This window comes from Lissotriton vulgaris, chromosome 7 (genome assembly GCF_964263255.1).
Source record: "Lissotriton vulgaris chromosome 7, aLisVul1.2, whole genome shotgun sequence".
Classification (NCBI taxonomy): Eukaryota; Metazoa; Chordata; class Amphibia; order Caudata; family Salamandridae; genus Lissotriton; species Lissotriton vulgaris.
In genome coordinates this window covers 1,774,590,365-1,774,606,028 of record NC_141695.1, presented here as the reverse complement: position 1 = coordinate 1,774,606,028, position 15,664 = coordinate 1,774,590,365, and the positions used below count along the sequence as shown (strand labels likewise).

Below are 15,664 nucleotides of genomic sequence, written 5' to 3'. Positions count from 1 at the left end.
TGCTATTTCCAACTTGCACATGTCCAATTCCCTGTACACAGAGGGCAGAGGAGGTATTCAAGATAGGGACGGGCAGAATAGGTTCGCTAGTGACATTCCTGGTGACAAACTGCTGAAAATACTGAGAATGATTAAAATTAGCAAAATCATAAAGTTCGTCCTTCAACCAAGTACTGTTTTCATTAGTAGTATACAAATTCATACAAGCATCTGGGTCCAATGATCCCTCCCCCCCATTTCCTGCGGGATCGAATCCCTGGTGGGTTTCAATGTAAGCTAGAATCATATTATAATCTTTTTCTGAATACTGTTTGGGGTTTTCCACGTAATGGTTATACATAGCAGAGAACATTTGAAACTACGCTTCACAGCTACCTAAATATGATAAGGGCAGAGAGAAAATAAGTTGTGTTTATGCACAACTGATGGCAAGAGCCCACAAACCCAACAATCGGTCATATTAGTGGTACTATGGGTTTGGTGGAGCATTTCTACAAACACGTTCTTTGCATAAGTCTGGCGGTGTCTTTCCTTATGTTGTGCTAAGATGAACATCAAGTGCTCAGGCCGGGCAATGGTAGAGGGCATCATCGCTTGCATAGGATATTTATACTCTAAATATACAAATATACTCATAAAGATGGCTAATATAACTGCTATTACTAACACAAAGGCTAATTTTACACACATGGTCCAAGCAGAAAACATTGGCTCATAGAATGGCAAATATTGTGGTGCAAAAGGACGTTCTTCTTTAGGTACAATACGACCAAAAGGGTACATTCCTAACTAAAAGTCTAAAGCGAAACTCGGGCACAGCAGTCCGTCCTGCCAGAGGGTTCTTCTCCCTGTGTCCGTCTAGAGTCTCACAGGCAGACTCCTATCGTTCATCTCATGAAAACAAAACGTCGTCGTCAAGGAAATTCACTGTACAACCTGGCTGTTTACATGTGTCAGTCTTTCTTTCTGAACAGAGAACAACAATAAATTTCCAGCTCTCAACAAGTTCAGTCCAGTGTCTCGCTCAGTACCTCAGACTCGAAACCTAGCAAACCCTTTCTCTTCAAGTCTCTCCTTATCTCCTAGCCGTGGTGTCTGAGGCACCGTGATGTTTTCTTGGCCGTAGGCTGTATCACACATGACCCGGAACTTCCTGATCAGAAAATAGCAAAGAAGGTACTTTTCCTTCATCGGAGCCTCTGCTTACTGGAATATCAGTGACAGGATTGACGGCAATTACGGATTCAACTTGGGCCGTTTCGCCCGATCTCGTCATGCCTTTGCTCTGTTTCACAGGTGTCGGAAAAAGGAACAAATGCAGTGGCTCTCTCACTTTCCTGGGTCAAAATTCCACCAGAGTGCTGCTGATCATGAGGAAGCGGGAGTGGTAACCTTTTGAGATGAGACACGTGGATCCAGTGTTTCTTCCCATTCACTTTTACAACCGTCCGCGTGGCAAGGAGGATTTGGTGGGGCTTGGACCACCTCGGGCCAGGCTGGTGTCTCGTTCGTACTTCTTGACCGGTACCCACTGGCCAGGCTCCAATCGATGTCCGGGGCCCTCTGGCAGGGGCTGCAGTATAGATGCTACCTGCTGATGAATACGATGGAGGTATTTAGTCAAAGTATACAGGTAATCAATTAACATAGGATATTTAACATTGGTAAATGACTGTGGTCTGGGTACCCCCCATATGTTAGCTGGCCGCCCAAAGATGACTTCATAGGGGGAGAGACAGAACGTGAATGAGGGGTAACTCGTACTGACATGAGGGCCAAAGGTAGTGTGTCTGGCCACTTTAAGCCAGTACTCTCTTGAATTTTAGCCATTTTAAGCTTTAATATTCCATTATACTTTTCCACTAATCCTGCTGACTGGGGGTGCCGAGCTGCATGGAATTTCTGTCGTATTTGAAGCCCATCACAGATGTGTCTAACAAGGGCCCCATGAAAATGTCCCCCATTGTCCGACCAAATCAAACGGGGCAATCCGTATCTAGGGATAAACTCCTTGATGAGAGCCTTTGCTGTAGCCAAAGCAGTGTTCTCCTTAGTTGGGTAGACTTCAACCCATTTACTAAAGGCACAAACCACTACCAAAACATATTTTAAATTGTTGACGCGCTTCATGCGTGTGGATATAATTCATCTGGAGTACTTCAAACGGTAAAGTTGGGGGTGCAAAATTTCCACTCAAAACACTCTCTCCCTTTCCCGGATTGTGTTGCAAACAGACCATACAATATTGGACCAAATGGACAGCCGTCCTTTGAATGTTGGGGTTATTTCATACCGGGTCCAGCAAAGCACAAATTCCTTTAGCTCCAATATGGGCTGGGCCGTGGGCCATAGTTACGACGGCTTGTACCAAAGCATTGGGTAATAGCCATCTTTGCTTTTCCGTCAAATCAAACCAACAGTTATTTTCATCCAGTCTTCCCACTTCCTGCTCCCATCGCACCATTTCAACTGGAGTGGCTTCTTTCTGTATTTTTTTCACGCTCTCTATGGTACTATCAAACAAATCAGACTCTTCCACCCACCTTGCAGAAGAAGTTACAAACATAGTCGATAGCGTGGACTGGGCCGTTTGCTTAGCAACCTGATCAGCAAAAGCATTCCCCTCACCCACTTCGTCCACTACTGCCTTATGGGCACTGCATTTTATTATGGCTAGCTTTTTGGGCAAGGTCAGGGCAGCAAGTAATCGTAACACCAAGGGACCATTCTGTATTTTCTGACCATGAGAGGTGAGGAAACCACGCTCCTTCCACAGCCGCCCAAAGCTATGGGCCACGCTAAAGGTGTATTGGCTGTCTGTATAGATGTTAACCTTGAGTCCTTCACTTAATTCACAGGCTCGTAATAATGCCACCAGTTCAGCAGCCTGGGCTGATTGATGGGGAACTCGAGATGTTTCCACTACCGTTTTTAGCGTGGTGATTGCATATGCAGCTGTTGTTGTGCCATCTGCTAACTTGAAACAAGACCCGTCCACATATAATTCCCCTTGAGGGTCAGATAGAGGAATGTCAGTAAGGTCAATCCTCCCTTCGTTTCTCCCTCTGTTCGAAATATGCAATCATGTACATCATTTGTAGTTTCACTTCAAGGGTGAGGTAACAATGTGGCAGGGTTTAGGGTGGCACATCACATAATCGTAATATGTGGGGCAAATAGTGTCAATTCATAACCAGTGAGGCGTGCACTCGTAAGATGCTGTGTCTTGGTTTTATTTAACAATGCATCCACAGCATGTGGCACCATCACTGTTAGGCTGGAATTTAGAACGAGCCCCTCCGACTGCCAGATGGCCACCGCAACAGCTGCAGTGGCCCTCAGACAGCTAGGAAGTGCTCTGGCAACATTATCCAATGTGGCCGAAAAATAAGTGCAAGGTCTTTGCTTACCACCAAATCCTTGGGCTAATACTGAAAGCGAGCAACCGTCGACCTCATACACGTATAGTACAAAAGGTTTATGGTAATCAGGAGTACCCAAGACGGGTGCAGAACAAAGAGCAGATTTCAAAGAATCAAAAGAATGCTGACATTCGTCCGTCCAAGGGAGGGGTTCATGCACATCTTTAGTGGTTAAATGTAACAAAGGTTTAGCGAGAAGAGAAAAATTAGGTATCCATTTGCGACAGTAAGAAGTGATGCCAAGAAAAGCACAAACTTCACGTTGGGTGCAAAGGACAGACATGTTAGAGATAGTAGTAATACGTTCAGGAGTCAAACGCCTACCCTCCTTTGACAGTAGATGACCTAGGTAGGTCACCTCCTGTCGACAATATTGAAACTTGGACAGGGACACTTTATTACCCTTCGCCGCCAGGTAGTGCAGTAATTTAACAGTGGCATCCTTACAACCCTCCTCAGTGTCGGACGCTATCAACAAGTCGTCCACATATTGCAAGAGCACGTTGCCTGTGGGCAAAACTAAATCGTCCAACCGGGCCTTAAGGGCCTGACTATAGATACACGGACTTTCAGTATAACCTTGAGGTGCACGACAGAATCTAAAGCTTCGGCCAGATAACGAGAAGCCGAAGATCTGCCGGCTATCAGGATGAATCGGGATACTGAAGAAGGCATTCTTCAGATCAATGACCGAAAAATATTGGGCAGTTGGTGGGATCATTGCGAGTATAGTGGTAATATCAGGTACTACAGGGTATTGGGGCACTACAATCTTATTAACCTCCCGCAGGTCTATCACAAAATGATATGCATCAATATTCCCCTGGGATCCAGAATCAGAGCATTTCTTCAAAGTCGGCAAAATAGGACTGTTACAAATATTTGCAGCTGTTTCCTCAACCACCCCTTTGTCAATTAAGTCCTGAATAATTGAGAGCAAGGCCCGCTCGCCAGCCGGTGAAATTTTGTACTAAGGTATACGTGGTAATTTCGCACCAGGTTTCAGTGTGATATGGACAGGCGGGATGCCTAATTTACCAACATCCACATCCCCTGTTGCCCATAGCGCAGTAGGGATGGTATCAAACTCGGGTGGAAGAGGTTCATTTTTAGCAAAATATTGTTTCATATTGTCGTTGTGGGGTTGTATAGTTAAATAAACACCGTCTGGGGAACAATATATTTTCCCGTTCAACTTTTTCAACATATCCAAACCCAATTATTCTCACCACAATGTGAAGTCAACAGAAAAGGCGAATCAATAGTAGCAGGACCAATAGTGAAGGGAAGGGGTTTAGAGATGGGGCTTACCACCGTAACTCCTGAAAATCCCACAGATACATTATTTTGCCCGGACAGAGCCGCCCCTGGAACCAATGATCGAGCAACAGAACTATTCATTGCTCCTGTGTCAATTAGAAAATTCTCAGAAGCCCCCATCAATTCCCCTCTCACATAGGGTCCTTGTTGATTGACTGAGATCGACACTTGGCCCCTACTCTGTCCCTGGCTGTCCTATGGATGAACATATCCATCCTGATCTCCAAATGCGTAATCCTCATTATAGTATTGCCTACCATGAGGGTTATCATAGTGGTTCCGTTCAGGCTTGCCCTGAGCAGCTTCTTCCCTACGCATATCACTACGGTCTGGTCCACCTCGCCCACGTCCTCGTCCCCAAACCGCTCCGTTCTGGGCAAGCAGTAACGGACACTGAGCTTTCCAATGTCCTTCCTGTTTGCAATAAGCACACTGATTTATCCCTAACGGTGAGGCCGCGCCTGTGCCTCTGCCTGTCCCCACCCCTCTAGATACTGGCCCTCGGACTCCTCTCCCTCCTCCTTGTCCTCGAATGACTTGCTGTAGCAATACTCGGGTCTTAAGATCCTTGGCCTTTTTCTCCACTTTATCTTTGCTCTCATTTTCCCTGTGCTCATAATATTGGGCCATGGTTAATATCACGGAGGGGGTAGAGGTAGTCCAGGTACTCTCAGCGGCTTGCAACTGAGCAGAGATTTCAGGTATCAAGTTGGTCACAAACCAATTTACAAACAACCGGACCCCGCCTTCTGTGGCTAGGTCCTGTCCGCTAAAATAAATGAAGGTTCCTTCAAACCGAGTGAAAAAATCAGAAACCCTTTCGTCTTTCTTCTGTTTACAAGCTGTCAATTTATCCCAGTCGACTTTACGGGGGAATCAGTGTGTGCATGTAGGCAATTATCTACGCTGGGAGAGTAGTGATTTCGTTTCTGGGCTTGTCTCCGGGTTTGCGATCTCGATCCCAGTCTTTCAACTGGTTCCAAGTTCCCCCTAGTTCCGCTGCGTGATCAGTGTCATGAACCTGTCGCCATATATCTACAGGGACCAATAACCCGAAGAATAGTTCGACGTCCGCTAAAGTCATTACCGCCGATGCTGCGGCTTCAGTTAGTTCTTTATAGTAAGCGGTGGGTTTTTACGAGGGTCAGGCAGCTGCGATTTCAAAGCCAGGACTTCGCTTCGTTTCCATGGTGTATATACCCATTGTTCCTGAAACCGGGCATCCACTCAAGCCCTCGTAATTTGATTATTATCATCGCGTGCTTCAGGCACTTCAGGATGAAAAATAGGATGTTCTTCCCTCATGGGATGCTGAAAATCCCAGTTGGGACATTTTACAAACATTCTGCCTCAGTATTTCAACAAGGTTTCTATGTTTTTGTACACTTCCCCCGGACTTAGATCGAACTTATGAGCTCGGTCCAAGATGTCATAGAATATTTGAGGTGCTGATCCGTCCTGGAAGCATTGTTCCCATGCATCAATAAGATAGCGGGATATTTGATGCAAAACATGTTGCTGCATAACCGGTTCGAGATCCCTTATGGTACTCCACAAATCAGCTACTGTATATACATCTTTCTGCATCCATTTAACTGCCTGTTCTGCTATAGCCTCTTTCTCACTATAGCCCAAAGAGGCTCTCGTAAATAATTGTCTAGCATTCATTCCACCAGAGTCCCCCAATGGGGTACGCTCCCTATCTTCAGGGGTCGTACTAGCTGATTGAGAGGTCCATATGGGACTCAGGGCTGCCAAAACTATACGGGAAGTTCCTGGGGGTTGCCGTGTGTCAGGAATAAGAGTACCTGCGTCTCTCAATGAGGTAGGGGGGCACGAGTAGTACCTAGGGGGATGAGAGACACGTCTGCCTCCAGGGCGGAGGCTAAAAGGGCAGTGGCCGGCTGAAAAGGCACAGCGGGGTATATGCGTTGAGGCGCATACGGTGGGGGAGGCCGCACATTCAATAAATCCTCTATCTCATCTTCCGCTTCATTTCGAGTCACATAACTTTTGTCTACCTGTAACCTGAACTGCCTATCTAAACACTCGATGTTTTGCTCGGTCTGATTTTTATCATGAGCAATGGCTTTCTGAGTTACGGTCTGTCCTTGCTGTATCTTTATTAATTTCTCGGCCCTTATACGTCTCCGCTTTGCCTCCTTCTGCCACTTATTAAGACTATCAACCATAGCTTGTCTGCTGCGTTTAGCGAACAGACGATCTTGCAAATACTGGATCTTTTTCTCATCAAAAGATCCTGTCTTCGGCCACTGTAGTTCTACATTATCTTTGATGTACTTATTCCATAAGGTATTAAATAGGAGTGGGCCAATCCCATGTTTACAATACATATCATGGCTGGGGGTTCCCTCCGGAGGGGCTGGCTGGCTTTCGTCCAGTCTTGTACCTTCTCGGCAGATACAGCCGAAGCATAACTTACTAAAACACGGCATTGCCCCTCCTCTAGAATTTAACTACTTCTAGCTGAAAAGGAAAAGGGTTATTTACAACACTCTCATACACATGGCTATGTTTACAATGAAATCCAATTTCACACAAATAAATCAACCACAGTTTTTACATTAACATAGAAAGACAAACAACTTATTTCAAACAAAAGGTGAGCCCGTCGACTCCCACCTATGGAGAACTCTTTCCAAACCTCAAAGATCCAAAAACAAAATCAAACAGTCTTGTCCTTAGACTGCCTAGAGATAGCCACACAGGTTTTTTCAAACCACAGACCAACCTACGGATCATCTGGCAACCTTCATGGTTCACCTCCCAGACTATTCTGGCTGAACCCGCTTTTTCAAGCGCCGCTCCAGATCTGTCCGAGTGCTACCCAATCTCAGCTGCCAGCGTTTCCGAGAGCTGTCCAGCCGGGTGTGAACTTTTTCCACAAGTTATACCAAGGCGTCTGGTCCCAATCTCTATTTTTCTCCAAAATATTCTAAGACAGGAGCGTCTGCCCGTGCAATCTCAATACTGCCCCGTCAGACCCCCTTTTCGAGTTCTCTGTGGCCCGAAGCCACCAAATTCCAAATACAAATCCAAAGGATATCCAACACAAAACAAGACAAATCACTCACCTGGTGCACTCAGGTTCGATTGCGAGCTTCTCCACTACCAACCCCTGTAGACCAACGTGGTCCGTTCTCGGGTTACACCCGTAGGACTCCGGCGTGGGGTCACTAGCAGCTGGGGCTCTCTCGATCGGGAGAGCGGAGCAACCCCCAAACTCTTCGATCGATCCTTCCTCCCCGATCAAGATCACCCTTCCCAATGTCCCGTTCCTTTCTGATTACAGAGGGACGACCCCAATGCGGAGGCGCCAACTGAAGTACCGAAAAATAAATTACATCCCAATAGAGCTATACTTACGAATAGCCCTGATACCAATTACCAATAATCAGTCAGTTGGCAGTGTAGAAGGTCCAATCTTTTATTATAACAAACAAACTCCGCCAGAGGAGCCTCTCACGACCTAACCCCTCGAGGACCGCCGAAAAGACTGCTGGCACATTATCAACAGATCACATATATACTGTTACATTTCGAAACCGTTACCTAAGAAGGAAAAATACAAGTTGGTACAGGTTGGTGCAAAGGCAAGACCATATATGGGACACAAAGCTTCTTCTGTTTAGCCCAGCTCGTTATAGCAAGGTCAAGAGGGTGACTCCCTTCTGCCAGTTCTAGGAGAGTCCGCACAGCGCCTCCTGGAATGTTCTTATCCAGCCTACCCCCACCTGTAACCTTGACAGTCCCAACGTGCAGAAGCAGCAGCTTGTTACATTTGTCAGACTATTTCTCAGGAGAACAGCTCTAGCTAAGTGTAATGGTAAGTTTCTACTAATGGTGCAAGCTGACTAGGCCATAAAATGGCGCTGGTCGGGTCAAGCTATATTGCCTAACAGAAGATAAAAACGTAAAATAAGGCATATATTAATCCCTAAAATATTACATATGTGAGCTGTTTAACGTTCGAATACCTTCATGTGCCTAATAGGTGCATCATGCTAATTACTAACAGTGACTATATGTTTTACTAGGACTAATTCAGATTCTGGTTCCTCATGGAGGCAGACTCTTCCCTGCATGTGTCATGGAGACAGGCTCGCCAAAGGGGAAGACCAAGAACGTAAGTCTCACAAGGGAAATCCAACATAGAATGTTGAGCAATAAAGCGCTCGCTTCATACAAGTCACGCAAAATCACTTCCTCCCTCGCACGAGTCCCCGGGAAACCAGACACGCCAAAGAAGGGAGATTATCAGTGATCAAATCAAACATGCTAAAGTTCAGCCTACATCCAAGAATGAACGGACATTACTTCTAGAAATCAAGACAAGATGCGCTGCATCCAGCACCATTACCGGACCAGGACAATATGCCAACCAATGTCGGAGGAACTAATAAATGGCAGCTCCGTCTGCAGTATTCCCGGCTATATCCGGGTTTCCTGACGTCATGCACTATGGTGCTATGACTTCTTCAACATATGTTCTGCTGGGAACTGAAGTTCCGTGTTGTCCGAGCAGCCGTACTTGCACTGCTTCAGCCTGTCAGTGTACACATCTGATGCTTTCTGACAGTAACTCCCTTCCTTGGGGACCACTGACAGGCACAAGGCTTGTCAGGGAACCGCTAATGGAAAATAGTAACCACACGAAGAGCATGCACTGATACTGCCGGTACCAGGAGTATTCCTCCGCACCATAACCCTTCCATGCCACCAGATACCACCATTTTCATCACAGGATTTTGGAATCAAGAATACCGGCAACCTCACTGTTAGATTTGAAAGTCTCTGGTTGGCACAGGTAAGTACTTGTGACAAGCAGGGACCCTCACCTCTAGTCGGGACAAGGGGGATTACACCCTAAAATAACCCCTGCTCACCCTCAAGGTAGCGTGGCGAGAGCAGCCAAGGCTTTACTTCAGAGGCGTTGTAAGTTAAGCATTTGTGATCACACACAGTAACCCAGTGACAACACTACAAATGGACACCACATAAGGTTTATATAAAAAATAAGTATAGAGTTAACACATGACCATAAAAGACAAAAATACACTCTATGATTACTTTAAGATAGTAGATTAAGCTTAGTTCAGTTCAGTTCTTAGATGCAACACTCTGCGTCAATGTACCTTAAGTTGCGTTGCACTTCCACGACAAGCAATTTCGCAGCAATGGGAAATGCGGCAAAGTTCAGGTGCAAAGAAATAAAGACGTGAAGATCTTCCAGATGCAGCGCGCTTCTCGGGGATGCGAGAAACTCTCGGTTTGATGCGCGGACTGCAGCGGCGACACCCTTACGATGCGACGGCAACAGCTCCAGCAGCGAGGCTCTTCTCCACGATGCGTGAAGCTTCCGCACGATGTGACAACTACAGCGGCGACATCCAAGATGCGACCGCAGCAGCTCCGACGGCGGCGCACTTCTCGGGGATGCGAGGTGCTCTTGGTCGATGCCGTGCAATGCGACAGTTCCAGCGGCGACACCCTCCTTCTTCGGAGTTGCGACGGCAGGCACAGCGACGGTGACACGCTCCGACCTTGTTGCGAGATTCTTCTCCTGATGCGGTGCAGTGCAACAGTCAGCGGCGACACCCTCCTTCGGAGTTGCGACGGCAGGAGCAGCGACGGCGACACGCTTCCTCTTCGTTACGGCACGCTTCTCTCCGATGTGGTGCAGTGCGACAGTTCCAGCGGCGACACCCTCCTTTCTCCGGAGTTGCGATGGCAGGCACAGCGACGGTGACACACTTCTCGTTGAGTCGCGCTTCCAGCTCCTTGAGACACGCAGTTCTTCAGAAGGCCCAAAACAACAGCAGGCACTTCCACAAGAACTCTGGGGAGCTGGGGGGTGAAGTCTGTTGCCCCTGAGACTTCAGCAGGAGGAAAGCTCTTTTCCAAACCCTTGGAGATCCTTTACAAGTTGAAAGCAAAGTTACTCAAAAGTTCCTTTCTCCTTCCTTTGGCAGTAAGGCAACCACTGCAGGCCAATTCCCCAAGCAGCACTTCAGCTTGTTAATAGTCGCTCCTCAGTTTCTTCAGGTTGCTCTCCTCAGTCAAGGTTTCTTGTTGTTGTTCAGAGTGATCTAATTTCATGGGAGCAGTGTCCCACTATTTATACCCCCAAATCCTTTGTTCTCTGAGGGGAGAAGGGCATTTGCCCTAGTCCAAACCAGTTCTGAAGCACTTTGTTTACCATACTTCTCCTTTCCTTTCACAGTGCAGGGCAGAAACATCAGATGCCCCACAGGAGGTGGAGCCAGCATTGTGGAAGGCAAGTACAGTCCTGGAGCACTTTGTTGACAGGACTCCTTCTCTACTTTCATTGTGTAGGGCAGAGATATCAGCCGCTCCCCAGGGGGTGGAGCCAGCATTGTGGAAGGCAGGCACAGACCTATTCAGAGTTCAGGTGCACTCCTCCCTCCCATCAAGATGCAGATCTCTCTATTCACGACTGGGTGACTCAGCCTGTCTCCTGGAATTCCCCAGCCCTGTCACTCTCAAAACCAGACATAGGAATACACAACCTAGCAGAGGCAGGTTTGAATGGTTAGACAAGCAAATACCTACTTTCTAAAAGTGGTATTTGCAAACACAGAATATTAAACTAAACTTTACTAAAAGATCTATTTTATTATTCTGAGTTCAGGCATACTAAACTTGAATTTCTACCATGTTCTCTGAGCCTGTTAGGATTATAAAATGTAACAATTCTAACAGCTCATTCTGGCCTATGGAGAACAGGTAGCCTTGCAATAGTGAAAAATGGCTGTAATTCACTATCAGGACATGCCCCACACATCAGGACTTGTCCTACCTTATAATTACAATGCACCCTGCGCTTGGGCCTACCATAGGGGTGACTAATATGAAGAAAAGGGAAAGTTTAGGGACTGGGAAGTGGGTGCACTTGCCCAGTCAGCATGACAGTACAAGACTGCACGCAGGCTCTGCAATGGAAGATCTTAAACACATTTTAAAAGGCTGCTTTTGTGGGTGGCACAACCAGTGCTGCAGGCCCACCAGCAGCATTTGGATTACATGCCCTGGCACACTCAGTGCACTAGACTCGGGTCTGACAGATAAACCAAAATAGCCAAACATGGAATCACTAATCTATACATCATTTTACAATAGGGAGCACTTGCACTGTGGCACTGAATAGCAGTGACACCGTGCCCAAAGCATCTAACACCAGCAAAAATACATGAGGCAACAGCAAAAATGGAAGGGAGACCCACGCCAATGGTGCCAGGTCTAACACTAATATTCCATTTTCCTGATTTACTCACAGAGGAACTGGCTGTTTCGTGACCGGACAATGGGATGGTTTCAGTAATGAAATATGGAAAACAGGGTGAAGCCTAAAGTGAGTTTGCAAGGCTAGTTTAACTGCAATGGGATTTACAAGTTTCATTACCTTGTAGGGACCTATGTATTTAGGATTGAACACACTGTGGGGCAGATATGAAAACCCCTTGCGTCACTTTTGCGTCACTTTTAACATGGGAAAAGTGACGCAAAAGTGGCGCAAGGGGATTGTAAATCTGTCCCTGTATCTTTTAAAGCCAATATTTCTTGTGGAGAGCCACACTAAATCTCCCTTAGCATATACAGGGCCCTGCCTTCGATGTTTGGCAGCCTGTCTTTTGTATGGTTCTTTTGCATGTTAAAGATTTTTAGATGTGTCTTTCAATATCTTTTGGATATAAGCTATCCGATTGTACACCTCAGGAAGTCTCTGGCTGTTGCATGGTGTTAAGAATGGAATGAATCATGGATGAAATCCACATGAACTATAGAATGGAGTGTGGTGAGTGAGACAATGATTGGCACTATTGTATGCCATTTCTGCCAGCTAGAACCACTCCACCCATGCCTCACTGTTATTGTCCACATAATATCTCAAGAATTGTTTTGAGGTTTGATTCAATCGTTCCATCTGTCCATCAGTTTACAGATACAAGCAGTTGAACAGGGCAGAAGATATTTGTAAAGATGAGCATCATACTCACCCCAGGGGTAGTGTGCATAGCAGGGCTACGCGGAGGTCCACGTAGTTGCAAACAAACTTAGTGGAGTTCCGCTACACCGCCCACCTCCACCCTCCTATTAAGAAATAAGTTCACCTTAATTAAAAAGAAACTTAAAACCACTTACCTGGGTACCGCAGTGTCCCCGGGCTTCCCTCCTCCTCTTGTGTGCGCGCGTGCATGCACAGTTTTCTCAAGCATTACTCGTACGGTGAGGAAGCGGGATTCTGAGAAGCAAAATCTCCACACAGTCCGCGGGTGGGGCAGAGGTCTCCACCCGGGGTTACATCATACCTTCCAAAATTGTGCAGTGAAGTGAGTCCTGTGATCAGAAACGATCACTCGCGGGAGGCCATGTAGGTCTAGGGATCTGCTTACAGGCGATGAAATGTCCCACCTTGGTTATTTAGTCGATGAAGACTAAAATAACAGTAAGTCCTTGATCTTTAGGTAGTCCTACAATGAAGTTCACAGAAAATCTTTCCCATGGATTCTCGGGGAATTGGTTATGGTTGTAGTAAACCCTGCGGTTTTCCTTTGACAGTCTTCATCTGAGCGCATATAGTAAATTTCCTCACCCACAAAATGATGTCCTTTCTGAGAGTTGGCCTCCAGAATTGCCTCAATATTCTCTCAGTTGTTTTTTCACTCTCGTTATGCCCTGTGCTGGGGAGTACATGGCAACAATGGAACACTAGCTTCCTTAACTCTTGAGTGGGAACTAGAATCTGGTTTCCCTTCACTGGAATGCCCTGCCACACTTTCCACTCAGGGATTTCTTTGCAGCCAATCTCTGCAAACAGACCTTTGTACCCCTCTGGCCACCTTTCTTAAAAAAGTGTTTGTATGTACAACACAAAAGACCTTCTGTGGTTCGATGATAGTTCGTTCTGGGTTACGACGTAGTTCCATTGACGATTCTTGACGTGTTAGCGCATCTGCATTTTTATTTTCGCTACTAGGCCTAAATGTCACTACGAACTGATACTCTGCAAAAAACAACATCCATCACAGTAGACATGGTGTTAGTTGTCGGGCTGACTTCATAAACTGCAGATTGCGATGGTCAGTGTACACTGTGACACTATGTCTTGCTCCCATCAACCAATGCCTCCATTCAAGAAAAGCCTCCTTGATGGACAGCAGCTCTTTTTCAGCGATGGTATAGTTCTGTTCGGCTCTATTTATTTTTTGGGACATGAAGGCAAGATGGTGCAATTGACCAGTAGTAGCCTGTCTTTGGGATAGCACCACTCCTATTGCCACTTCTGAGGCATCTGCCTCTTCTATGAACGGTACCTCTGGGTTGGCCTGGGCCAATATCGGGGCTGTTACACATGCTCCTTTAAGTGTTTCAAAAGCTGATTATGCATCATCTGTCCACTGGACACTTGATTTCTTCCTCAATAACTTAGTTATAGGAGCTGCCATTTCTGAAAATTGGTTGATGAATGGCATGTAAAAGTTGGCAAAACCTCAGAAACACTGAATGTCTCTCACATTGTTTGGACATGGCCACTCTGTGATTGCCTTTACTTTTCTTTCTGCCATTTCTTGTCCTGATGTTGTGAGCATAAGAACCAAGAACTCGACCGTGATGACATTGAACTCACACTTGCTGATCGTACAGAAGAGGTGGTTGTTCTGTGGAGCTTGTAGTATAAGGCTCACATGTTTCAGGTGTTTCCTAAGTTTTCCTTCATTTGAGGAACAGATGAGTATGTTGTCAATGTAAATGACCACAAAACAGTCCAGGTATTCACAAAGAACATCCTTCAAAAAGAATTAAAATGTGGCTGGAGGATTGTATAGCTCGAACGGCTTAACTTGATACTCGTAGAATCCATAGCGTGTCTTGAAAGCTGTCTTCCATTCATCTCATTCTCGCATATGAACCAGATGATATGCTCCTCTGCGGTCTAATTTAGTGTATATCACCGCTCCTTTGACTTGTTCCATCAGTACCGAGATTAACAGGAGCGGGCATTGTGTTTTTTTACTGTGATGGCATTTAAGGTGCAGAAGTCTATACACAGCCTGAGCTCCCCATTGACCTTTGGAATAAAAAATAAAGGAGAAGCTACAGGGGAACTTGAATGACGAATAAATCCCAGAGAGAGGCATTTATCAATGTATTGTCGCAAATGTTAATTTTTTGGCTCGGTCAGGGTGTAGATCTTTCCGCAAGGTACTACAGCTCCTGGAATGAGAACAGTCCTACAATCATACAGCCTATGTGGAGGGAATATTTCAGCGATCTGATCACTGAATACTTCTTCATACAGCCGATAACAGGGAGGTAAAGATACATATTTTTCTGAAGCTGTAGCAATATGATGACATAAGGCTAATGCCTTGGACGAGACATCGAGAGTACACAAAGAGTGTTGTCTGCAATATTCAGAGTCCCTAATCAAAATCTTCTTTGACCACTCTATGGAGGGGTTATGTTTTTGTAACCAAGGCAGGCCCAGAATTACCCCATACTGAGGGACTTGGATGATATGAAAGGAAGAGTATTTGTGATGGGTTCCGTTATATACTATTTCATTATCTTCTGTGGCATCACAAATGGGTCCTGAGTCCAACCGCTTAACATCTACTGCAAAAATGGCTTTGGGAAACAATTTGGGTATAAGCTTCACTCACAGTCTTTGGGCTTCCTCTTTATCCATGAAGCACCCAGTGGCTCCGTAATCAACCATAGCTTTCGTATGGGATATTGTTCTTGATCGATATAAATCACCAAAGGGACAAATAAATGTTCTTTACCGGAGGAGTGGTCTTGCTTTACTGAAGGGATGGTGTCAGGGCCCAGGTTCTGAAAACAAACCCAAATCGCTGTGCTGTAATTGCCCCTGCTAA

The 15,664-nt window shown here is 45.9% G+C and overlaps 1 long non-coding RNA gene across 1 annotated transcript in view; it reads right to left on the bottom strand.

Annotated features, from left to right (window-relative positions):
* Window positions 1–922: 922 nt before the first annotated feature.
* The window catches only part of LOC147706649 (uncharacterized), a 360,176-nt gene continuing 345,434 nt past the window's right edge, over window positions 923–15,664 (bottom strand). The window contains exon 3 of the long non-coding RNA XR_015297358.1: window positions 923–1,594. This is a non-coding gene — a long non-coding RNA (uncharacterized LOC147706649). The remainder of the gene's footprint in view (window positions 1,595–15,664) is intronic.